Raw genomic sequence first — 26,395 nt, forward strand, 5'->3', positions numbered from 1 at the left:
GGAATTTATAAAGATGGTAACAATAACCCTATATGCAAGACAGAAAAAGAGACACAGATATATAGAACAGACTTTTGGACTTCATGGGAGAAGGTGAGGGTGGGATGATCTGAGAGAACAGCATCGAAACAGGTATATTATCAAGTGTGAAACAGATCGGCAGTCCAGGTTGGATGCACGAGACAAGTACTCTGGGCTGGTGCACTGGGATGACCCAGAGGGGTGGGGTGGGGAGGGAGGTGGGAGAGGGGTTCAGGATGGGGAGCACATGTAAATCCATGGCTGATTCATGTCAATGTATGGCAAAAACCACTACAATGTTGTAAAGTAATTAGCCTCCAACTAATAAAAATAATTGGGAAAAAAAATACAGTTGAGGACTTCCCTGGTAGCTGATTGGTAAAGAATCCACCTTCTAGTGCAGGGGATGCAGTGTGATCCCTGGCTGGGGAACTAAGCTGTTGTGCTGCAAGAGAGACCTGAAGCAGCCAAACAAATACATAAGAGTAAAATAAAGGAACACAACTGATTTTAAGCAAAATAGAAATGTTTCTGCTCTTCTTTTGTTCCACTGCAATAATTTTATCAAATAAATTCCTCAGTTTGTGGCACGCTGAATAATTTGTCCGTGCCTGCCTTTTTGTTGCACCCTCTTTTCCCATCCTTGACCCTATTTTCCTTGCCACCCTTCCCATAGGAATCTGCTCATTTATTTAGTGCATGTCTTTGAATCTCCCTTTCATCCCCTTATTAATGCATGAGTGTATCCATGATCGGTGCATTACAGTATTTTGCATGTTTCTATATTTCAGGACAATATTGTGATGTATTATATATCTCATTCTTTTTTTATTTTTATAGAATATTGTGTTTTAAAATCCTATTCTGCTTTTCTTGTGAGATGGAATTTAAAACTCAATATATGGGCTTCCCTGGTGGCTCAGAAGTAAAAAATCTGCCTGCGGTGCAGGTGATGCAGGAGACAGGGGTTCGATCCCTGGGTTAGGAAGATCCCCTGGAGGAGGGCATGGCAACCCACTCCAGTATTTTGCTGGAGAATCCCATGGACAGAGAAGCCAGGCAGGCTACTGTTCACAGGGTTTCAGAGAATCTAACATGACTGAAGTAACTGAACATATGTTGAACTAGTTCTTTTTTTATCTGCATATGCCATATGCATATTCTATTGATACCATGTATTTATTATATAAGATCTCCCCCCGCCCCGGTTTTTTTCTGCAATGGATATCCTTAAATATGTCAGTTATTTATCCTTTGCAGGGTCATTTTTTGTGATTATATCCCTAGGAATGGAACTGGGTTATAGACTGCACACATATTTAATTTTATGAGACACCTCTAAATTGTACTATAAGATGTATCAGTGCATCTTCACACCAGCAGCTTGTGATGATCTCTGATTCCTACCACCTCACTAGCATCTGATATTATCCTGCTTGTAAGTTTTGCTGTTCAGGTAGATGTAAAGTGGTAAGTATCGTTTTACTGTTTTGTTTGATTGTTGGGAATTTTCTAATTGATTGTAGGATTATAGGATTGTAAAATCTATAGAGTTATAGATACTAACTATTTTGCCATGCAAAACACTTTTATTTAGTCAAATTTATAGTTGTTTTCTTCTACGGACTCTGTATTTTAGGCCTTGGCCTTCCCTGCTCCAAGATCATAAGATAAAAAAGAAACTTCATGGCTTCCTTCTAGTACTTTTATTATAATTATTGTTTTGGTGTTGCTGCTGTTTACCTTTGGCCCTTTGATCTACCTGCATTTCATTAGATATAAGAAATGAGATAGGAATCCAATTTTGCTTTTTACCAATGATTAGCTAATTATCCCAATGCCATTTATTGAACAATCCATCTTTTTTTAATTAAAAGAGCAATTTTATTTATACCTTTGCAATATTTTTATATATCACTTATTTTTTTTCAATTTTGAGAGTTATTTTTATAATCTGGATAGGTTCTTTATCAAATTTGTGATTTGCAAATACTTCCCCTGAGTCTGTGACTTATCTTTTCACTTGTTAAACGTGTCTTTTGAAAACAAAAGTCCTTAATTTTGGTAAAGTCCAATTTATTATTTTATATCTTTTAAGGACCACATTTTGAATGTCATATCTAAGAGCTTTCTTCCCATCCAAATGTCACAAAGATTTTCTCTTACATTTTCTTCTGGAAGTTTTATGTTTTACATTAAGTTTTGTGATCAACTTTGAATTAATTTTTGTGTATGACGCAAGATATGGATTGATGTTCTTTTCCTGGATATGTAGATACCCAAATGCTCTATAGTAAAAAGACTATCCTTTGCATGTTTATCAACGATCAGTTGACTATATGTATGTGGATCTATTTATGAACTCCTTATTCTGTTTCACTGATCTATTTATCTTGTTTTGCCTATGCTATACTGTCTTGATTACTGTAGCTTTATAAACTTGAATTTATATAATATAAATTGCTCAAATTTATTCTTCTTTTTCAAAGTTGTTTTGACTGTTCCAAGTGCTTTGCATTTCTATATAATGTTTAGAATCATATTGTCAATTTACATTAAAAAAAGATTGCCGTGATTTTGTTTGGGATTGCATTGAATATTTAGATCAATTTTGAGAGAACTGAAATGTTAACAACACTGAGTCTTCTGATCCATAAACAGTGTTTATCTTCCCACTTATTTAGGTCATCCTTAATTCATGGAGAAGGAAATGGCAACCCACTCCAGTATTCTTGCCTGGAAAATCCCATGGATGGAGGAACTTGGTAGGCTACAGTCCATGGGGTCGCAAAGAGTCGGACACAACTGAGCAACTTCACTTCTTTAATTCATCTGAGTTTTTTAATTCATCTAGTTTTCAGTGCACATCTTTTATCAGACTTATGTTAAATATTTTATATTTTTAATGCTATTACAAATTATAATTTTAATTTTTTGAGTGTTCTTTGCTAATGTTTGGGCTAAATTGTATCTTGCCCAAGAGTTATGTAAAAATTCAAACCCCCAGTTCCTATGAATGTGAACTTCTTTGGAAATAGACTCTCTACAGATGTAATTAGAGTTAAGATGAGGTCATACTTAAGTAGGGTGGGCCCTTAATCCAATATGGTTGGTGTCCTTATAAACAGAGGGAAATCTGGACACAAACATACAGAGAGGGAAGATAGTATAAAAATCCACAGGGAACAGATGGCTATGTGACAACAGAGGTAGAGATTGGAGTGACGCATTTATGAGCCAAGGAACCCGTGGCTCGCCAGAAAACATCAAAAGCTAAAAAAGGCAAAGAAAGATTCTCTCCCAGATCCTCTGGAGGAGACATGGACCCGTCAACCCCTTGACATCAGACCTCCAGCTTCCAGAGCCGTGCTGTTGTTCAGCTGCTAAGTCACGTCCAGTTCTTTGCTTTGCATGGACTGCAGCACGCCAGGCTTCCCTGTCCTTCACTAACTCCCAGAGTTTGCTCAAACTCATGTCCACTGAGTCAGTGATGCCATCCAACCATCTCATCCTCTCTCACCCACTTCTCCTCTGGCCTTCAATCTTTCCCAGAATCAAGGTCTTTTCCAATGAGTCAGCTCTTCACATCAGATGGCCAAAGTATTGGAGCTTCAGCTTCAGCATCAGTCCTTCCAATAAATATTCAGGGTTGATTTCCTTTAGGATTGACTGGTTTGATCTTGCAGTCCAAGGGACTTTCAAGAATCTTCTCCAGCACCACAATTCAAAAGCATCAATTCTTTGGTGCTCAGTCTTCTTAATGGTCCACCTCTCACATCCATACATGACTACTGGAGAAACCATACCTTTGATTATATGAACCTTTATCAGCAAAGTGGTATCTCTGCTTTTTAATACACTGTCTAGGTTTGTCACAGCTTTCCTTCCAAGGAGCAAGCTGCTTTTAATTTCATGGCTGCAGTCACCATCCATAGTGATTTTAGAGCCCAAGAAAATAAAATCTGTCATTGCTTCCACTTTTCCCCCTTCTATTTGTCATGAGAAAAGAGTTTCAAAGAATAGCAAGAAGAGATAAGAGGGCCTTCTTAAATGAACAATGCAAAGAAATAGAGAAAAACAATAGAGTGGGAAAGACTAGAGATCTCTCCAAGATAATTGGAGACATCTAGGGAACATTTCATGCAAGGATGGAAACCATAAAAGACAGAAACAGTAAGGATCTAATGGAAGCAGAAGAGATTAAGAAGAGGTGGCAAGAATATACAGAAGAACTATACAAAAAAGATCTTAATGACCCAGATAACCACGATGGTGTGGTTACTTACCTAAAACCAAACATCCTGGAGTGTGAAGTCAAGTGGGCCCTAGGAAACATCACTAGGAGCAAAGTTAGTGGAGGTGATGGAATAATAGCTGAGCTATTTCAAATCCTAAAAGATGATGCTGTTAAAGTACTGCACTCAATAGGCCAGCAAATTTGGAAAACTCAACAGTGGCCACAGGACAGGAAAAGTCAGTTTTCATTCCAATCCCAAAGAAAGGAAAGGCCAAAGAATGTTCAAACTACTGCATAATTGCACTCATATCACATGCTAGTAAGATTATGCTCAGAATCCATCCAGCTAAGCTTCAGCAGTACATGAATCAAGAACTTCCAGATGTACTACCTGGATTAGAAAAGACAGGGGAATCAGAGATCAAATTGCCAACATTCATTGGATCATCAAAAAAGCAAGAGTTCCAGAAAAACATCTACTTCTGCTTCATTGACTATGCTAAACCCTTTGATTGTGTGGATCACAACAAACTGGGGAGGATTCTTAAAGGGACAGGCATACTAGAACACCTTACCTGCCTTCTGAGAAACCCATGTGCAGGTCAAGAAACAACAGTTAAAACTGGACATGGAACAATGCACTGGTTCAAAATTGGGAAGAGTACGTCAAGGCTGTATATTGTCATCCTGTTTATTTAACTTATATGCAGAGTGCATCACGTGAAATGCGGGCTGGGTGAAGCACAAACTGGAATTAAGATTGGCAAGAGAAATATCAACAATTTCAGACAAGCGGATGATACCACTCTAATGGCAGAAAGTGAAGAGGAACTAAAGAGCCTCTTGATGAAAGTTAAAGAAGAGAGTGAAAAAGCTAGCTTAAAACTCAACATTCAAAAAACAAAGATCGTGGCATCCAGTTCCATCACTTCATGGCAAATAGATGGGGGAAAAGTGGAAACAGTGACAGATTTTATTTTCTTGGGCTCTAAAATCACTATGGATGGTGACTGCAGCCACGAAATTAAAAGAAGCTTGCTCCTTGGAAGAAAAGCTATGACAAACCTAGACAGTGTATTAAAAAGCAGAGACATCACTTTGCTGAAAAAGTTTTGTATAGTCAAAGCTATGGTTTCTCCAGTAGTCATGTACGGATGTGAGAGGTGGACCATTAAGAAGACTGAGCGCCAAAGAATTGATGCTTTTGAATTGTGGTGCTGGAGAAGATTCTTGAAAGTCCCTTGGACTGCAAGATCAAACCAGTCAATCCTAAAGGAAATCAACCCTGAATATTTATTGGAAGGACTGATGCTGAAGCTGAAGCTCCAATACTTTGGCCATCTGATGTGAAGAGCTGACTCATTGGAAAAGACCTTGATGCTGGGAAAGATTGAAGGCCAGAGGAGAAGTGGGTGAGAGAGGATGAGATGGTTGGATGGCATCACTGACTCAGTGGACTTGAGTTTGAGCAAGCTCCGAGAGATGATGAAGGACAGGGAAGCCTGGCGTGCTGCATTTTATGGGATCACAAAGAGCTGGAAACGACTTAGTAATTGAACACCAACATCTGCACATCTGAGGTTTTTGCTATTTCTCCTGGTAAACTTGATTGTAGCTTGTTTTTTGTTCAGTCCAGCATTTCACATGATATAATCTGCATTTAAGTTAAATAAGCATGGCAACAATATACAGCCTTGTCATACTCCTTTTCCAATTTTGAACCAGTCCATTGTTCCAGTCCAGGTAGTACATCTGAAAGTTCTTGATTCATGTACTGCTGAAGCTTAGCTTGATGGATTCTGAGCATAATCTTACTAGCATGTGATATGAGTGCAATTATGCAGTAGTTTGAACATTCTTTGGCCTTTCCTTTCTTTGGGATTGGAATGAAAACTGACTTTTCCTGTCCTGTGGCCACTGTTGAGTTTTCCAAATTTGCTGGCCTATTGAGTGCAGTACTTTAACAGCATCATCTTTTAGGATTTGAAATAGCTCAGCTATTATTCCATCACCTCCACTAACTTTGCTCCTAGTGATGTTTCCTAGGGCCCACTTGACTTCACACTCCAGGATGTTTGGTTTTAGGTAAGTAACCACACCATCGTGGTTATCTGGGTCATTAAGATCTTTTTTGTATAGTTCTTCTGTATATTCTTGCCACCTCTTCTTAATCTCTTCTGCTTCCATTAGATCCTTACTGTTTCTGTCTTTTATGGTTCCCATCCTTGCATGAAATGTTCCCTAGATGTCTCCAATTATCTTGAAGAGATCTCTAGTCTTTCCCACTCTATTGTTTTTCTCTATTTCTTTGCATTGTTCATTTAAGAAGGCCTTCTTATCTCTCCTTGCTGTTTTCTGGAACTCAGCATTTAGTTGGATAATCTTTCCCTTTCTCCATTGCCTTTGGCTTCTCTTCTTTTCTTAGCTGTTGGTAAAGCCTCCTCAAACAATTATTTGCTTTGCATTTCTTTTTCTTGGAGATGGTTTTGGTTCCTCCTCCTGCACAGTGTTATGAACGTCTGTCTATAGTTCTTCTGGCCCTCTGTGTACCAGATCAAATCCCTTCAGTCTACTGGTCACCTCCACCATATAATCATAAGGGATTTGAGAACTGTGAGATAATACCTTTCTGCAGTTTCAAACCATCTCAGTTTGTGATATTTTGTTGTTTTGACAGCTTTAGGAAATTCATATAGCTAGTATTCAGAAATGTAATTGATTTTTGCATATTGATTTTATATATTGAAAACTTGCTAAACTTAGTTATTAGTTCTGATAACTTTTTAAAAAAGATTTCATTGAATTTTCTTTGAAGATGATTATGTCATTAAAAAATGATCCATGTATTTATTCCTTTATTTATTGACTGGGCTAGGTCTTCATTGCTGCTATGGGCTTTTCTCTGGTTTCAAAGAGTGGGGGCTCCTCTCCACTTGCAGCGCATGCGTTTCTCATTGCAGTGACGGCTCTTACTTACCGCAGAGCATGGGCTCTCGGCGTGTGCGTTTCAGTAGTTGTGACACATGGGCTTAGTAGCTGTGGCATACAGGCTCAGTTGCCCCACGGCACGTGTGATCTTCCCAGACCAGGGATCAGACCTGTGCCCCCTCTAAGCTAAGCTAAGTCGCTTCAGTCGTGTCCGACTCTGTGGGACTCCATACACATCAGCCCACCGGGCTCCCCCGTCCCTGGGATTCTCCAGACAAGAACACTGGAGTGGGTTGCCATTTCCTTCTCCAATGCATGAAAGAGAAAAGTGAAAGTGAAGTCGCTCAGTCGTGTCCGACTCTTAGCGACCCCATGGACCGCAGCCTACCGGGCTCCTCCGTCCATGGGACTTTCCGGGCAAGAGTACTGGAGTGGGGTGCTACTGGCAGGCAAATTCTTAACCACTGGACTATCAGGGAAGTCTGATTTTGTCGTTTCTGAATAAAGACAATCTTACTTCTTCCTTTCCAATCTTTCCAATGCTTTTTTTTTTTTGGCATATTACACTGGCTAGAACCTCCAGCATAATGTTGAACAAAAGTGGGGAGAACATACATCCTTGCCTTTTTCCTGACCATAAGAGAACCAATCTTTGAATATGATGTTACCCATAGTTTTTTGTGGATGCACACTATTATTACTCCAAATTTATTAAAAGTTTTTGAAATTAGAAATTGATATTGAATTTTTGTCAAATTTTTTTTGATAGACATTGAGATGACCATGTATTCCCTCTGCCTCCTTTTTAATCTTTTAAAATGTTTTCAATGTCTCAAACGTTAAATCCACCTAGAATTTTTTGGTCCGGATGTATTATCCTTTTTACATGATGCTGATGTTATTTGCTAAAATTTTGTTAAGGATTCTTTAACTATTTTATATTGGATACGAGTCTGTAGTTTTCTTGTAATTTCTTTGTCTTATTCCAGTGTCAGAGTAATGCTGGCTTTATATAATGACTTGGGAAGTATTCCCAGTGTTCTACTTTTCTGGAAGAGCTTGTATAAAATTGATATTGTTTCTTTTTGAAATATTTGGTAAAAGTCACAGTAAAGCCATTTACACCTGGTGTTTTCTTTGTGGGAAGGTTTTTAACTACAATTTAATTTCTTTCATAGTTACAGGGTGGTTCAGATAATCTATTTCTTCTTGAGTGAGTTTGACATATTGGTACTTTCAAGAGATTTTTACATTCATCTAAACTGTCAAATTTATTAGCATAGAGCCACCTTAATACTTATTTTCTAATATCCTTTTAACATCTTAAGAATCTGTAGTGATGTCATCTCTTTCATTACTAATATTAGTCATTTGTATTTTTTTTCTTGTTTTTCTGATCAGTCTGGCTAGATTTATCTATTTTGCCTATCTTCTCAGAGAGCTGTTGGTTTCATTGATTTTCTCTATTAATTTTCTATTTTCTATTTCATTGATTTCTGCTTGGTTTTTATTATTTCCTTTCTTTCACTTACTTGGGGCTTAACTTGCACTCTTCACCTAATTTTGTAGAGTGGAAGCTGGTATCTTTGACTTGAGGATATTTTCTTTTCTATTAGTAGGATGATAAAGCTGTAAATTCCCTTTCAGTACTGCTTTAGATACATCCCACAGATTTGATTATGTTTGTGTTCCTATTTTCATTCAGTTAAAAAATTTTAATTTCTCTTTTGGTTTCTCATTTTATCCATGAATTACTTAGAATTGTGTTGCTTAGTTTCCAAATATTTCAAGATTTTCCAGCTATCTTTCTATTATTGATATATAATTTAATACTACTGTGGACAGAGAATATATTTTGTACAATCTGATTCCTTTTAAATTTATCAAGCCTATTTTTATGGCCCAAGATATGGTTTATCTTTGAAAGTCTTCCATGTCACTTAAAAAAGAAGTGTATTCTGTTGTTGTTGAGTGGAATGTTCTATAAATGTCAATTAGATCAAGTGAGTTGATAGTGATGGTCAAGTCCTTTATATCTTTATTGATTTTCTGTCTTCTTGTCTTATGAGTTGAGAGCTGTATATTGACATTTCTGATTATAACTGTGTCAATTTCCCATTGCGGTTCTACCAGTTTTTGCTTCATGTACTTATTTCTGTTATTAGGCATATAAATGTTTAGACTTATTATGTCTTCTTGATAAATTGACCTCTTTATTATTAAAAAATGATCCTCTTTATTTCTATTAATACCTTTGCCTTTTGGATAAGGGTGAATGTAGTGGAAGGTACGTGGGATGAACAAAGGGGATGGAGGCAGGAAAGTATGCATTTGGCTCAGGGAAAAACAGGTCATCCAGACGGCCTGAGGAAGAGTGGCAGGAGTAGATGTGGAAGGTACTTGTGCTGTTGCCAGCTTCCTATAGACATCCCCACCCTGATGGCCTGCAGACATTTAAGACACCTGTCAAACGAAACACATTATCTACCCTTCAAACCTACTCTCTCAGCAGCTCCTAATTTGATGTGTGGCATCACCATCTTCCTTAACATCTATACCAGAAACCTGAGTCATCTTAAATGCTTCCTCTTTTCTCAGCTCTCTGCATCCCACCTGCAGGTCACCTCTGAAAGCTGGACTTTCTTTTCTATCCCCCTACTTTTGCAGCCTGCTTGTTCTGTCTCACTCCTCAACTACTGCATTAGTCTTCCTTCCACTGGTGTCTCCATTTCTAGATTCTTCTTCCTTCCAGTCATCCTTCACTCAATCACTAACTTCCTGAATCCCCTGAAAATGGATGTGAAATTCTATGTGCAGTTCCGCCCCCCACCCCCACCCCCTCGCCCAGAGAGAGCCTGTAGCTTTCACCAAAGTCTCAAAGAGAGCATGGACCCACAAAAAGCTAAGAGCCACGGCCTTGTAGGTTTATTTCAAGTGAAGCAATGAATGTTCAGTTAATTTGGTACAGTTGACAGACTACTGAACAAGAAATCAGGACATTTAGTTTCCAGTTTTGGTGTTGCTATTTGATGAGCTGTATGATTCTGGGACAATGAGTTACCTGCTCCACCCCTGTTTCCTTATCTATAAAATACAGAAAGATCCCTTTGACATCAAGCATTCTACTTTATCTCCTCTCATATGCTTCTCCTTTCTGTTTCACTAGACAAACATTTACTGCTGAGTCTCACTTACTGAGCCAAGTTCTGGGTGTAGAAAGATACATTAAGCACTGCTTCTTTCACTCCAGAAGCTCACAGACCAGCAGGACAGAGAGAAAAGTAAATAGAAAATTACCATAGAATGTCATAAAAGGCAGAGCTCTGGGAGTGCAAAGGAGGCTCTCTGGGGAAGGGAACATCTAATTCTGTTCAGGAAAGTTAAGGAGGAGTCAATGAGGAGATGTGGGGCATCCCTGAAGTCTCCAGTGGTAAAGAATCTGCCTGCCAATGCAGGAGATGTAGGAGACGTGGGTTTGATCCCTGGGTTGGAAGATTCCCCTTGAGAAGGAAACGGCAACCCACTCCAGGCTGCAAGCGTCGGACACAACTGAGCACAAAAAGAAGACCAAAGCTGAGTCCTGGAGGATATACAGAATTTTCTAGGCAGAGAGGAGGGGGCCGGGATTTCAGGCAAAGAAAACAGCATGTAAAGGGAGTACTTTGTTTTAGTCGCTAAGTCTTTTGTCATACCATGTAAGGGCAGGGTCAGTAACAAAGCCCCAAGCTGGCAGAACAACCAGCTGGTGGGTCTAGTTAGAAAATGTGTGTGTTGCAGGTTTGAGATCTGAATACACAAGGAGCAACAGGAGATAAGGCTGGAGGGGGAGACTCAAGGTCCTTACACAGAGTGCCAAGAAGTTTTGACTTCATCTTGTGGACAGTGGGGAGTCACTGAATTGTTTTAAGCAACGGCGGGATAGACTGATTTCTCTTTCAGAAATATCACACTGGCAACAGAGAGAAAGATAGAGTGGAAGGCAGTGATCCAAGTTTGGAAGTGAGAAAGATCTGAATAAGCCAAGGGAATGGGGATGGGGGAGGGAAGATAATGTGTTTCATTTAAACCTATTACATTTAGTGTACCCAAAGAATAGGCAAGTTAAAATGTCCTAGAAATATGAGTTTGATGTTCAGAAGAGAGATCTGGATTTAGGAGCATTAATAAAAGACCCCGGTTCTGGGAAGGATTAAAGGCAAAAGGAGAAGGGAGTGGCAGAGGATGAGATGGTTAAATAGCATCATCAGCTCAATGGACATGCATTTGAGCAAACTCCAGGAGATAGTGAAGGACAGGGAAGACTGGTGTGCTGTGTCCATTGGGTCACAAAGAGTTGGATATGATTTAGCGACTGAACAACAACAATAAGTAAGTGCTGACTGGGGCTAAGGGAGAGAATGACATTACTTTGGGAGAGCATTTAAGGTAAGGAGTCAAGGGGCCAAAGGCTGAATTCTTCGAAATATAGATATGTGAAATCAGGAAAAGGAGAGTTATTGAGAGGAAGGCTGGTTATAAGGAGTTGAAGAGTGAAGGATGGTGGTAAGGAAGCTATTCTTTTTTAAAAATTTTAATTGGAGGATATTTGCTTTACAATATTGTGTTGGCTTCTACCATACAACAACATGAATCAGCCGTAAGTATACATACATCCACTCCCTCTTGAACGTCCCTCTCACCTCGAACACCATGCCACACCGCTAGGTTGTGGCAGAGCACCAGGATGAGCTCCCTGTGTGATAAAGCAACTTCCCATTAACTATCTATTTTACATATGATAATGTGTGTGTTTCAATGCTACTCTTTCAATTCATTCCATCCTTTCCTTCCCCCACTGTATCTACAATTCTGCTCTGTGTCTGCATCTCTATTCCTGCCGTGCAAGCAGGTTCATGAGTACATTTTTTCTAGGTTCCATATGTATGCATTATTAGTTTTCTCTTTTTGACTTACTTCACTCTGTATAAGAAGCTCTAGGTTTAGCCACTTCACTAAAACGGACTCAAATTTGTTCCTTTTTATGACTAGTATTCCATTGTATATGTGTACTGCATCTTTACCCATTCATCTGTTGATGAATATCTAAGTTGCTTCCATGTCATAGCTATTATAAATAATGCTGCAATGAACACTGGGGCACATGTGTCTTTTTTGATTATGATTTTCTCAGGGTATAGGGCCAGTAGTGGGATTGCTGGGTTATATGGTAGTTTTATACGAAATAGAAAACTCTATTTAGTTTTATAAGAAATAGAGGAAAACAATAGAATGGGAAAGACTAGAGATCTCTTCAAGAACATTAGAGACATGAAATGGGAATATTTCATGCGACGATGGGCTCAATAAAGGAGAGAAATGGTATGGACCTAACAGAAGCAGAAGATATTAAGAAGAGGTGGCAAGAATACACAGAAGAACTGTACAAAAAAGATCTTCATGACCCAGATAACCATGATGGTGTGATGACTCACCTAGAGCCAGACATCCTGGAATGTGAAGTCAAGTGGGCCTTAGGGTTAATCACTATGGACAAAGTTAGTGAAGGTGATAGAATTCCAGTTGAGCCATTTCAAATCCTAAAAGATAATGCTGTGAAAGTGCTGCACTCAACATGTCAGCAAATTTGGATAACTCAGCAGTGACCACAGGACTGAAAAAGGTTAGTTTTCATTACAATCCTAAAGAAGGGCAATGCCTAAGAATGTTCAAACTACCACACAATTGCATTCATCTCACACGCTAGTAAAGTAATGCTCAAAATTCTCCAAGCCAGGCTTCAACAGTACATGAACTGTGAACTTCCAGATGTTCAGGCTGGATTTAAAAAAGGCAGAGGAACCATAGATTAAATTGCCAACATGCAATGGATCATCAAAAAAGCAGGAGAGTTCCAGAAAAGCATCTCCTCCTGCTTTATTGATTATGCCAAAGCCCTTGACTGTGTGGATCAGAACAAACTGTGGAAATTCTTCAAGAGATGGGAATACCAGACCACCTGACCTGCCTCTTGAGAAACCTGTATGCAGGTCAAGAAGCAACAGTTAGGACTGAACATGAAACAACAGACTGGTTCCAAATTGGGAAAGGAATCCATCAAGGCTGTATATTGTCACCCTGCTTATTTAACTTATATGCAGAGTACATCATGAGAAACACTGGGCTGGAAGAAGCACAAGCTGGAATCAAGATTGCCGGGAGAAATATCAATAACCTGATATGCAGATGACACCACCCTTATGGCAGAAAGCAAAGAGGAACTGAAGAGCCTCTTAATGAAAGTGAAAGAGGAGAGTGAAAAAGCTGGCTTAAAACTCAACATTCAAAAAACTAAGATCATGCCATCCGGTCCCATCCTTTCATGGCAAATAGATGGAGAAGCAATGGAAACAGTGACAGACTTTATTTTCTTGAGCTCCAAAATGACTGCAGATGGCAACTGCAGCCATGAAATTAAAAGATGCTTGCTCCTCGGAAGAAAAGCTATGACCAAACCAGACAGCATATCAAAAAGCAGAGATATTATTTTGCCAACAGAGGTCCGTCTAGTCAAAGCTATGGTTTTTCCAGTGGTCATGTATGGATGTGAGAGTTGGACTGTAAAGAAAGCTGAGCACCAAAGAATTGATGCTTTTGAACTGTGATGTTGGAGAAGACTCTTGAGAGTCCCTTGGACAGCAAGGAGATCCAACCAGTCCATCCTAAAGGAAATCAGTCCTGAATATTCATTGGAAGAACTGATTCTGAAGCTGAAACTGCAATACTTTGGCCACCTGATGTGAAGAGCTGACTCCTTGGAAAAGACCCTGATGCTGGGAAAGATTGAAGGCAGGAGGAGAAGGGGACGACAGAGGATGAGATGGTTGGATGGCATCACCAACTTAATGGACATGAGTTTGAGCAAGTTCCAGGAGATGGTGAAAGACAGGGAAGCCTGGCGTGCTACAGTCCATGGGGTTGCAAAGAGTCGGATATGACTGAGTGACTGAACTGATGGTTGTTTTATTCCTAGTTTTTAAAGAAATCTCCCACTGTTTTCCATAGTGGCTGTATCAGCTTACATTCCCACCAACGTGCAAGAGAGGAATCTACTGTTTAGAGAACACTGGATGATATGAAAATAAAAGAGACGGCTGAAGCAAGAAGAGGCTGCAGAGTGGAGGGAGATGTTTTATTTGCTACTAGAGTTGGAAGTTACAACAGATACAGGAGAGCGTGGCAATAAGGGTTGGAAGCGGGAACGGACAGGATCAAATGAAATATGGAGGGATTAGTCCTAGGCAAGGGAGGTGGGGGCATTTATTGTGCCAAGAAAGGAGGAAGAGCATCACAAAGAGTTTGATTTAGTGGTTCTCACATTAGTATCACTAAGGTAACTTACCTGGGACTTCCCTTATGGTCCAGTGGTTAAGAATCTGCCTCCAATGCAGAGGACACGGGTTTAATCCCTGGTCTGGGAATATCCCACATGCCATGGGGCAACTAATCTAAGCTTCACAGCTACTAAAACTCAGTCACCCTAGAGCCCCGTGCTCCGCAACAAGAGAAGCCACCGCAAAGAAAAGACTGTACACCACAACTAGAGAAAGCTCTCACGCAGCAACAAATATCCAGAATAACACACACAAAAGTGCTGATAGCTGGGCTACAACCTGGAAGTTTCTGTTTAATTAGTCTGGCATGGGTCCTGGGTATTGGTATGTTTTCAGAGCTTCCCTGGTGATTAAAATCTGCAGTCACGGTTGAGAAACACTGGTTTAATTATAGGCAACTTTTAAAACTGGTGATAATAGGGTGGGATCTGAGGAAGCTCACACTTGATAAAGATTGGACGAATAGGGAGTAGTAAAGTTTGGGGATAGGTGAGGAATAAAGGGGCTTCCCAGGTGGCGCTAGAACCCTCTGGCCAATGCAGGACACTAAGAGAGGTGGGCCAATCCCTGGGTTGGGAAGATCCCCTGGAGGAGGGCATGGCAACCCACTCCAGTATTCTTGCCTGGAAAATCCCATGGACAGAGGAGCCCGGCGGGCTATGGTCCATAGGGTTGCAAAGACCCGGACACGACTGAAGTGAGTTAGCACACACATGTGCATATGGAATAGAGAAAGAGAAGCAAAGTTAGAAGGGAAGGAAACTACTGATTTGGTGACTTTTATGTGACATTCATGTGGATATGAATGAGGTTTGGTCCTTGTTCTAAAAGAGATCAGGAGCTTACCTGAAAGAGACTCCTCATAACAAACCTATTATATCTCACAGTTCTTAATCAGGGCTTTTTAGTAGCTTTTTTGTTTGTTTCCTTTTTCACTGAAAGTGAAAAAAATCCAGTTATTTCACAATACAAACTGGGTCTGGAAATACTATTGTAAGCACTGAGAATAGCCTTTCTAGGAAGGTGGGTGCTGGGGAGAAAGCACGGATTAACCTGGGAGATTGAACTGTCCTCAGTTTTATCCACAGGGTTACAAAAAGCTGGTGGTTCTGGTCCTGCATTGGGTACATTACTAGGCTTCCCTGTACCTGGGAGGTGGCTGATTTTGTTAATCACTGACATTGGAAACCTTTGATGGCCATCCTATAGGCTGTGAATAACATATCTGGTCAAGATACTAAGGATTCCTCTTTCTCAGCAATGAAGCTGGGGAAGGGCCCTACTTTTCACCAGAATTGAAGACCTGGCCTTTGCCACTCTGGTATGTGCCCTTACTTCCAGGAACAGCTTCCTCTGCACAGAACGCACACACTTCTTCAGAGCTGACCCTTCCTTGGACAGTGTCCACTGCCATGTCTTGCGCCCTTTGCATCTCTGCTGGAGACTCAAACTTCCAGGGCTCCGGAGGGGCCTGTGGTGGGCCTGTCCCAACCCTGCTGCCTCAGGCCCATGAGCTGGTAAGGAGTTGAAAGGATTCTTACTGAGGACCCTGGCTTTTGTCTGGATGCCCTCTTCCTTAATCAAGATTCACCAAAGCACCAGGAATCCCCGAGGCACATAACAGAATGGGGAAGTTTGGTTGGGCATGGACTGGGGCACTATGGCTTTGCAAGGGGGCTCCTTCTGTTACCTGTTAGTTCCATTTTATATGCAGAAGTTGAGGCTTGAAGCAGTTAGGAAGCTCGCCTATGTGCTCCAAGTCAGGAGCTGTGCATTTGGAGTTCAGTCTGCTCCACTCTGCTGTCCTTCAGGCTCCTGACCTCCCTCTGTCACTGTAGGTTGACTTCTTCGGGAAATCCTGGTTGACTGTCACCTCAACATTCTCCTCCCTGCTGAAGAATTAGACTAGTTCCCTTGGGCCCCGAGGAGTATGGGCCTCTTCTTTGGGCCTCCATTTCTTCATTCTGTGAATTAAGGATATGTGAAGTCCAGATGGGTTTCCATCCTAGGGGTTAGGGTGGAGGACAGTTCAGAGAATAGATGCATGGGACATACACACACACCTATCAGATTCAATGTTGGACCTCTCCTCTGTAATCCAGTGGTTTTGTTACAGAGATAAAAGTGAAAGCCCCCAATCTCATCCTCAGAGAGAGAAGAGGGATGGAACTTATCCCAGTTTGATGCCTGATTTCTGTTAATCCTGAAGCTTCATTTGTTGACATCCTGACTCAGGTTTCAAGCTTTAGGTGGGGAGAAACTACAGAGTTATCTGTAATTCTGGCACCGGACGTCATGCTTCCCATTCTTTGGGCCCTTTTGAGGTCTGTGAAACAGGCTACCATCATGTTGAGCACAGTTCACAGTAAACCTGCTGGATAGTCAGCCGGGGCTGTGGCAGAGAGGGCAGCCTAACACTGTGTCAGATTACACACTTGCTGCCCAGCACGGGGGTGTGTGTGGGGGGTGCTCTGGGCAGAACTGGGAGTACCCTAAGCCTCCCTCCCTTTATCCTGCCCCAGCTCTCCTGCCAGCTATCCCCCATACAGCTGGTCATGGACACCACCAAGGCACCCAGCGCAGCCCAGGGCCTGAGCACTCAGACGCATGCAGGGACTTGGGTGCCTGAAATGATGAGTCTGCATATTTCAGGTAGTCTTGGTGCTGAGTCACTTGCTGACCTGTGATGTGGGAAAGAGGATGAAGAAAGGTAAGTGTTTGGGTAAAGAAGGGAAGTGTGTTCTAAGGCTCTCTTAAGACCTTAAAGAATGACATATTGGAATGGTCACAGTGCTGGGGACAAAGATGACTCTGTTCTCATCTTTGGTCAGGTTAGAATGGATGACCAAAGGGAATGAGATTATGTCTAAAAAAATTTCATCAGAGAGGAGAAAAATCCCAAACAAGTCAGGAACAGAGTCTGGGAGTCTGCTACGCTGAGACTTTTAATCACAGGGTTGGGTGAGAAGGTATCAGGATTGGAAGCCAGAGGATGTTGAGAATGTGCAGATACCTTGCCCTGCTGAAGGAGAAGTGTGCAAAAGTGCTTTTGAAGTATTACTATTCTAAGTAAGTGAAGAATTACACACAATACTAATGATATTATAATAATACTTTTGCTTTCACTCACTCCGAGGGCTACATAGACTTCTCACAAACCCAGACTTTTATAATGGGGGTTAATCTCTTTGGGTTCAAAGCTATTATGACCCAACTTCGTGAACCTAACTGGTTTTCTGGTGTACTCTAAGGCAAAAATGTCTGATTATGTCGGATACTGGTGATACCCTACAATCCTTGTGTAGTGCTATGAACTCCAGGATATGTGAAACCCCTGGGGAGGAGAGCCTTGCCTGCTTGGGGTTAGGGACCCGACAGGCCGACGAGTTTTCACACTGGAGGTTTCCTGGGAGAAGGGCCTCTCTCCCCCGCCATCCAAACTCCCCGGCGCCCTCGTTGTCCCTCCCCTCCCCCACTCCCCCAGGGCAGGGTTCCCTTTGTAATTAATCCCTACGCTCAAACCAGAGGGGAGGAAAAAAGTGTTAATGAGAGAGCATCCCAGACTGACTGGGCGGTCGCCGCTCGCAGCTAGAACACCAAGTAATTAAATTATTTTTGGAAGCGGGGGGATATGGTGGTGACAGTGTCAGAAAAACTCCCGTATGAATGGGAAGCAGGGAGCGTTCCTCGCCAGTAATTAAAATCAAGGATGACTTTCTCCTCTCGCAGCCCTCGGGGGGTAAAACTCAATCTTTCCACGTCCCAGATTCCACTGGATTTCGTGTAGCCGGGTCTGTGGCCCTAAGAATTGAACATCGCCATCCCCGAGGGTCCGGGGGCTCGGTCTCCCGCAGGTGGGCGGAGGGAAACAGCCCCAGGAGGGGCTGCGGGCTGGGCCCAGGCCAGGAATCGAGGCATCTCCCAGACACCGTCCTGGGCCGGGGTCACAGCCCCGCTGCCGATTCCCAGGATCCTGGGGGGCCGCCGGGCGTCTGGAGGCGAAGGGCTGGGGGGGGGGGGGGGGAGGCGGCGACTCGGGGAAGAGCCGGGCCGCAGACAATGGACGCGGCGGCGGGAGGGACGGCTGCTGCGGGAACAGCCGGGAGGCGGCACCCGGGAGCGCGCGCTCCCCCGCCCCCTGCACCCCCTCGGCTCCCGTCCCCTCCCCCTCTGCCCCCTCCCCCTCCTCCGCGGGCTCCCGATCTGATTCGTGATCCCTGATTCCTTGATCCTGGTCCCGCCATGGGAGCGTGAGCGCCCCCCATTCCCCTCTGGCCCCCTGCCCCCGGGGCCCTGAGGGGGAAGACAGCGGTCTGGGACGGAAAGGGGGTGACCGGACTCAGGAGCCCCCCTCTACACCCCCCAACGTCCGCGCTGCCCGTCTACGAACGCGGAGTTCGGAGCGACCCGAACGCTGCGGATACAAAGGCGCCGGGCCGAGCGGGGCGCCGGCCGAGCCCACCCGGCAGTTCGCAGCGGCGGGTGAGTGCCGGGCCGCGGGGGCGCGAGCAAAGTTTGCAAAAAAAAAGAGAAAAGAAACAGAAAGAGGGACGATCATGCAAGGGGCCAGGGGGTGCCCAGCCCCGGAGCGAGCGGGGTGGCTTATGGGGGAAAGGGGGCCTGGGGTAACCCCCTTCCGGTCCATCCCCCCACTGCACAGCGGAGTGCCCCCCAACTTTGGGGAGAGGAAGGGGCGCTTGGGGAGGGGGCGGAGCCCGGGCCTGGAGAGCCGGGGACTTTCCTGGGCCCGGGGCCGGGGCGGGGGCCTCAGTGTTCCCAGGGGAGCCGGTTGGAGCTGGAGACTTGGGAGTGTGTGTGTTGGAGGTGGAGGGAGAGGCAGTGAAAGGATCGCAGTCTGGAGGTACTGGAAGGCGAGGATGTTTAGGGGTGCATACACACCTCAGGAGTGTGGGGAGGACTCCGGGCAAGGGATGCGTTCGGGGTGTGAGGTGGAGTCCGGGGAGCCGCCCGGGAAGAGTAGGGGGGCGTGTGTGCGGCTCGAGGATGGGGCTGGAGGCCGGAGACCCCGGCGCTGTATCCCGGGGCCCAGAGGACAGGCGCCGGCATCCTCCTCTCCACTTGTCTTTACCCGTCTGAGGGGCTCTGGGCTCTGCACTGGTGAGTTTAGAGGCTTGGTGAAGCATCAGTGTGCGTGATCCTTTTGTTTTTGTGTATGTGTGCGCCTTGACATGCTGCGTGTCCCTGCAGGTGGGCCCCTGGATTTGGCGATGAAGGTGTTTTCCTGTGCCTGAGTGTGTGTGCCTGCAAGGAGCAGCTGATCATGCATGTGTGGTGTGCTTGGATATGTATTTATGGGTATACTTGGGGGAAGGGGTGTGTGTCTCTGCATGTGAACTGGGGAGGGGTTTATGGGAAAGAGGTTCTGAGGAAGGTGGGTGTGTAAGAGCAGAATAGGGTGTACCTGGATAGGTGTGTGTACAACTGTGTACTAGAAAGAGATGTGAGTGAATCTGTGTCCTCTTGTGTACGGCCTGTGTTGACAGATAAGTGCCAGTGTGTGCCCGCCTTAGGTGGTGTGTGTATTTCTGAGTGTGTGCTGGGAGTACTGCCACTTGTCTTTGCAGGCAGATTTTCTTGGCAGGGAGCCCAGAGGGAAGGCTGTCTGGAGGGTTCTGAGGCTTCTTGGACGCCCTGCCCTGCTTTTGAGGGTAGTGCCTCAAAAGTATCTGAGACCTATGGGTCATCTTATGCGGTACCTGTTTTGGGAAATGGGCTTTTCTCTAGAAAAGGTTGTGTGTGTTGTAGGGAATACAAAGTAGGGATTTGGGTTGTAGTCCAAGGGGAGTCTGGGGGATTGGAGAAGTCAGGGAAAAGAATCGGAGGGATATCCTCCCATTCCACCTTATAGGTTGGGTGGTTGTACTCGGAGAGGCCACACTCTTGGCCTCCCAGCCCATGTTCAGCCCCCTCAGGCCCCACCGTCTTGTAAAGCCAACTTGGAGGTCGCTGCTTCAGAGCCCACTCACCCTGCCCTGCCTCTGGGGTCCGACAGTTCCTGAGGCGTCTGGAGATTCTGGTATGGGCTGGAGGCGGGGAAGGAGCACCCCTGGAGGGATGAGACCGAGTCCGGACATCCTCGGCTCTCTGCTGCGCGGGGTTGAGAAGGTGGCCTGGGAGCTCTGGGGAGAGCAGAGGGGGATGTTTTTCAGGAGTTTGTACAGATTCATCTCACAGTTTCCCCCTTTTTCCTGGTGAGAAGCATGACTGGGGTGGAGATGTGATCTGGGGCCAGGTCTGAGGGTGATGGATAGGCGGCTGAACTTGCCAGCAGGGCGCTTGTCCCTATGTCGGGGAGGGGGCAGGCACCCCCCTCTGCTCTCTCTCTGTTATTATTTCTCTTGGGGGATGAAGGGAAAGGGCGGGCATGCATGCCTTGTTTGCACATCTCCCCCTCAGTCATTTTCTCTTGCTGCCAGAAGAAATGGTCGAGGCATCCAGTTTTAGAAGCTGAGACTGTGAATGCACAGGCCCGTCAGGGTCTCTGGGTAATTCCCTAACGGGCGTCCTTAAGAGGCGTGTGCAGTTGGGATGTTTGCATTTTAGCCCCCAGGGCTCCCCACCTTTCTTAAGTCCCCGTGATAAGAGCAGTAAGTTAGAAAATGTTGGGACTAGAGATGGAGCAGAGAAGGAAAAGACTGGATTAAAAAAAATGCATGATTGCCCCAAACCTGACACCTATCTTTTGGGTAAGGTTCCCAGAGGCGAGTGGGGCACTTGAATCTAGGATGGTGTGTTCTGGGGTGCCTTGTCTGCTTCTGTCTTCTGATTGAACGCAGGATATGTTATACCGGTGTGTTTGTGGTGGGCGGGGCTCTTCCAAGGAGGAGGACCTGTGGTCAGACCTTAGGAAAGGCCGCCTTTGAAAGTGCTTCAGACTGGAACTAGTGGTCGAGGTGGCCCCTCCTCCCCCATTGTCTTGCTCCTTCCCTCTCTCCCCCTAATTCTTCTGGGTGCTGACCTCTCTGGTATGCCGCCTCAGCTCCTTCGGCTTCTTCAAGATCTGAGGAAGGGTACCCTTCCCTGGCTCTAGAGCAGGACAGATTTTTATTTTCTCATTTGGTTTCCAAGAGCCCCTTCCAGTCTGGGGGGCATGAACTTGACTTATAGAAGCTTCCAGCAGAACAGGGAAGACATCTGGGACCCCCACCCCCATCCCCTGAGTTTGAGGATCTCCAGTCTTCTTTGCTGTTTTACCCCGAGCATCTCACACTGTGAGGCCAAAGTGAAGAGTCCAACAGAATTGGTGGGAATTAGGACTTAGAAGTGTTATGACATTGGGCAAGTTCTTAAAACCCATTCCTTAGCCTCTTAGGTGTCTTTAGACAGCATCTTCCCACCCCAGATTGGGCCTCCTTCCCTGGGTGTCAGCTTGCTATTAAATTCTGGTTTTGCTACTTCCTAGATCTGAGACCTTGGATAGAGTAGATAACTTTTGAAGCCTCACCTGTAAAATGGAGTTAATAATAGGCCCTACCTCTTAGGTTTATGAGGATTGTGTGTGTGTGCTAAGTTGCTTCAGTCATGTCCGACTCTTTAGGATCCCACGGACTGTAGCCCACCAGGCTCCTCTGTCCATGGGGATTCTCTAGGCAAGAATACTGGAGTGGGTTGCCATGCCCTCCTCCAGGGGATCTTCCCCATCCAGGGAATGAACCCGTGGCTCCTGCGACTACTGCACCGCAGGCGGATTCTTTACCACTGAGCCACCAGGGAAGCCCATTTATGAGGACTAAATGAAGTTATAGAGAGCACTTCGCACAGCGCCTGGCAAGTGATAACTGGACAGGTTCAGGCTCTGATGGATGGTTAGTAAGGGAGCGGGTTCTGGGTTGTGGGGGAGAACTAGACTGTGGTTCTGCAGTTCTTCTGGCAGACCGTGCTGGGCACTGCCTACTCTCTGCCAGGCGCTGTGTGAAGTACAGGCATGGAAGGGTGAATAAGATGGGCTTTCACAGGGGAGACATGCATAAACATGCCGACTCACTGTAGCCCCGTGAGTAGTATATGGAGGTGTGTTGAGGAGGCTACCAGAGCACGGAGCAAAAGTGCTTGGTCCAGGTGTGGGTGGCGGGGAGACTTCCCAGAGGAGATGTGCCCTTCATTGGAAGTTTTTGTTGTTGTTCTGTCGCCCAGTCGTGTCTGACTCTTTGTGACCCCATGGACTGTGGCACGCCAGGCTTCTCTGTCCCTCACCATCTCCTGGAGTTTGCCCAAGTTCATGTTCTTTGCATCGCTGATGCCATGCAGCTATATCATCCCTCTGATGCCCTCTTCTCCTTCTGCCTTCAACCTTTCCTAGCATCAGGGACTTTGCCAGTGAGTCGTCTTTTCACATCAGGTGACCAAAATACCGGAGCTTCAGCTTCAGCATCAGTCCTTCCAGTGAATATTCAGGGTTGATCTCCCTTAAGATTGTCTGGTTTGATCTCCTTGCAGTCCAAGGGACTTTGAGGAGTCTTCTCCAGCACCCAGTTTGAAGGCACCAATTCTTTGACTTTCTGCCTTCTTTATGGTCCAACTCTTAGAACTGCACATAACTGTATGTGACCACTGGAAATTTTTTAACTGAGGTGAAATTCACAAAACATAAAATTAGCCAGTTTATTTATTTATTCTGGCTGCACCATGCAACCTGTGGGATCTTAGTTCCCCCATCAGGGATTGAACCTGCATCCTCAGCAGTGAAAGCATGGAGTCCTAACCACTGGGCCACCAGGGGATTCCCTAAAATTAGCTGTTTTAAAGTGGACATCGGCACTTCGTACACCTATAGTGTTGTACAATCACTGCTTCTATCTGAAAACACTTTCATTAGCCCCAAAGGAAACCTGTACCCATTAAGAGATTGTTCCCTGTTCCCTTTCTCCCTGCCCTCTGCAAATACCAATCTGCATTCTATCTCTATGGATTTCCCTATTCAAGATATTTCATGTAAATGGAGTGGTGCAATGTGTGACCCTTTGTGTCAGACTTCCTTCACTTAACATAATTTTTTTGTGGTTGAATCATATTCCACTGTGTGGATCAAACTTTGTTATTCAGTGGTTAAGTCATGTCCGACTCTTTGCAACTGTGTGGAATGCAGCATGCTGGACTTCCCTATCCTTCACTATCTCCCAGATTTTGCTCAAACTCATGTCCATTGAGTTGTTGATGCTATCCAACCATCTCATCCTCTATTGCCGCCTTCTCCTCCTGCCCTCGATCTTTCCCAGCATCAGGGTCTTTTCCACTGAGTTGGCTCTTTAAGTCAGGTGGCCAAAGTGTTGGGGCTTCATCTTCAACATCAGTCCTTTCAGTGAAAATTCAGGGTTAGCCTTGAGATCAACCTTAGCTGGATTTAAAGGATGAGTTAGGCAAGCAGGGAGGGACTTGGGAGGGCGCTGCGGGTAGAGACTGAGCATGAGCAAGAAGGAGCAGGAGTTCCAGTGAGCCACATGCAGCCGGTGTTCCTGGATCTTCAAGTATTAACTGGGGATTTGGCCTCAGTTTTCCTGCCTATGAAACAAGTCTTGTGTGGTGGGTGGGGTTGGAGGTATTAGGGAGAGGAGAGGCTGGGATGATACTGCCTATTCTCAGAGTCTGGGTCGCAGATGGGACTTTTAAAACTTGCTTTCTTTCTTCCTTCCTGGGCAGCTCCGTGCTGTATGCATCTGCCGTCATCCCTGTGGGTACCCATCTTCTTGTTTTATTGGGCATTGACTTCCCCTCTCTCTTAATTGACCTGAAATTTCTCTCTCTCACACTTTCCAGGTGGGTAACCTTGTGCATGGGGAGATTTTGATAGCAGAGATGAAGGAAATGGCCTGGGAGTAAATCCTACACACACCCATTCCCCAGAAGCCTTCCCTTTTTTAATCCTGTCTTTTGCTGATCTGACTTGGGCAGCCTTCTGTCACCTTTCCTCCTGTGATCTGGAGGGAGATGAGGTGGGTCAGGAAGAGTCTCTCCATCGTTCTCTCCACCCTGCTTGGTGCAGAGTAGAGGCCTTGCATGGCCTCTACTTAATTTCCAGGAGTACTTTGGAAATTAGGTGTTGCTGTGCCTGTCTGATGCCCCTGGCAAGGCTGGTAATTACAGACATGACAGCTGGGAATGGGTTTGGGAGAAGCGGCTTAGAATCAGCAGAGCTGAGGATATCCTGGTAATCAGGGTGGGGCAGTCAGAGGGGAGAGTGGGAAGAAGCTGGGGGCTTGAGTCGGGCGGCAGGCTTGGGGGCCCCTTCTTCTACCACTCCACACACAGCTGGGCTTAGCAGCTGTAGGAGAGAAGGAGGTGATTAGAGCCCAGGCCCTGCCTCACTCTACATGTGGAAGGAGGGAGGGGAAGGGAGAGGCTGGGGGATCCAGGAGCCTCCGAGGAAAGAGGCCGAGAGTGGGGTGAGGGGTTTTGGCTGCTCTCTCAGACCTGGGGGTGGTCTAGGTTAGAGAGCGGCTGTCATATAGGGGCTGAGGCCACCATGGTAGCCACACTGTTGGTTCCATGTTATTCTGGGTGGGACCTCACTTCTCACAGTGAGGTTTTGGGAACAGGGAGTGAGTGAAAGGAATTGGCTGCTCACCCTCTATTGGAGAAAGAGGTGGGAAACTAACATTTTATTGAGCATCTATTATGTGCTTGACTCGGTGATATTCTGTATACATTATTTTGTTGAATCCTCAACCTTCTGAAGTTGTCGCCATTATCCCCATTTTGCAGATGAGAAAACTGAGGTTTATTTTGCAGATGAGAAACCCGAGGTTTAGAGAGGGCCGGGGACTCATCTAAGATTACGTAGCTCCTCAGAGGTTGTGCCAGGTCTGTCTGATGTCATCGCTCTTCCATTTCCCAAAGTGCTCGTTCCACCTTTCCGTTCTCTCATTTCATTTGTTCAGGTTTGCTCATTATTGCCCTTATTCTCGAACTTGAATAATTTCCCTGTCTCCTGAAAAGCAGACATGAGTCCAGCTGTCAGCCTGAGATGTAAAGGAAGTCTGTCCTTAGAGACGGTGTCAGTCTGCTGGAAGAATGGGGTCTCCCAGGTGGAGCACCTCATTGGCATAGCCTGGGGCAGGCCTGCCACCTGGACAGAACATCCTCGGGGGCTGGCCTCTTCCCCGCTGCTGGGTCACTTCACATGTGGGGGCTCCAGCACCATGACCCGTGGAGTCTTGTTTCGTTTGGAAGGGCCTGGCTCTCCCTGGAGAGTTTTCTAGCAACCCCCTAACAGTATCCCTCAGACCCCAGAGAGTTCCTGGCTCCCCACTCCGGTTAGAAGAGAGGGTGTGTCTGAGTAGGGAGTCTGGGGAGGGGCTCTGGCCTTTTAAGGTGAGTGGGGGTGCACAGAAGCAGGTGCTGAGCCCAAGGAGGTGTGACTGCAGTAACTTAAAAAGCAACCGAGTATGAACAGAAACACTCATTTTGTCATCTGCCTTACTCCAGGTTTGGGGTGGCAGATGCAAGGGTTGGGGCATGTTGAGGCTCCTCAGAAAGAGTGAAAACCTCAGGCTGTGGGTTTGTCAAGATGGAGGAGGTTGGTTGGCCCTTGGGTCTTTCAGCCGGCTCGGTTTTCCTAGATAAGAGGTGGCCGATTTACCAGATCAGAGGCCCTGGAGTGAAGCAGGAGGAAAAGGTCTGCAGAATGGGGAGACCCAGGTCTGCCACCCCGGCCCTGAGTCACATTGAGTCTCGCACCCTACTGCTTTTGCCACGCAAAACGGCCTTTGTTGGGCGTGTCCCCACGTCACAGCTCTTCCCATCCACATGCAGACCTAAAGGTGGCTGGCTTCTCATCCTGAGAAACCGCTTTCTGTTCCCCCTGACCCCACCCCGAGGCGGC

At 45.2% G+C, this 26,395-nt stretch overlaps 1 protein-coding gene across 2 annotated transcripts in view; it reads left to right on the top strand.

Moving 5' to 3' along the window:
* The first annotated feature begins 18,726 nt into the window (after positions 1–18,726).
* VANGL2 (VANGL planar cell polarity protein 2) overlaps positions 18,727–26,395 on the top strand; it is a 28,154-nt gene continuing 20,485 nt past the window's right edge. The window contains exon 1 of one of the 2 annotated variants that reach the window (XM_070467607.1): positions 18,727–19,038. The gene's annotated coding sequence lies outside the window, so the exon portion shown is untranslated. Of the gene's footprint in view, positions 19,039–19,340; positions 19,418–26,395 lie in introns of those variants that run through there. The other variant, XM_070467608.1, reaches the window with a different exon arrangement.

The sequence above is a fragment of the Odocoileus virginianus genome, chromosome 5, assembly GCF_023699985.2.
Source record: "Odocoileus virginianus isolate 20LAN1187 ecotype Illinois chromosome 5, Ovbor_1.2, whole genome shotgun sequence".
Lineage (NCBI taxonomy): Eukaryota > Metazoa > Chordata > Mammalia > Artiodactyla > Cervidae > Odocoileus > Odocoileus virginianus.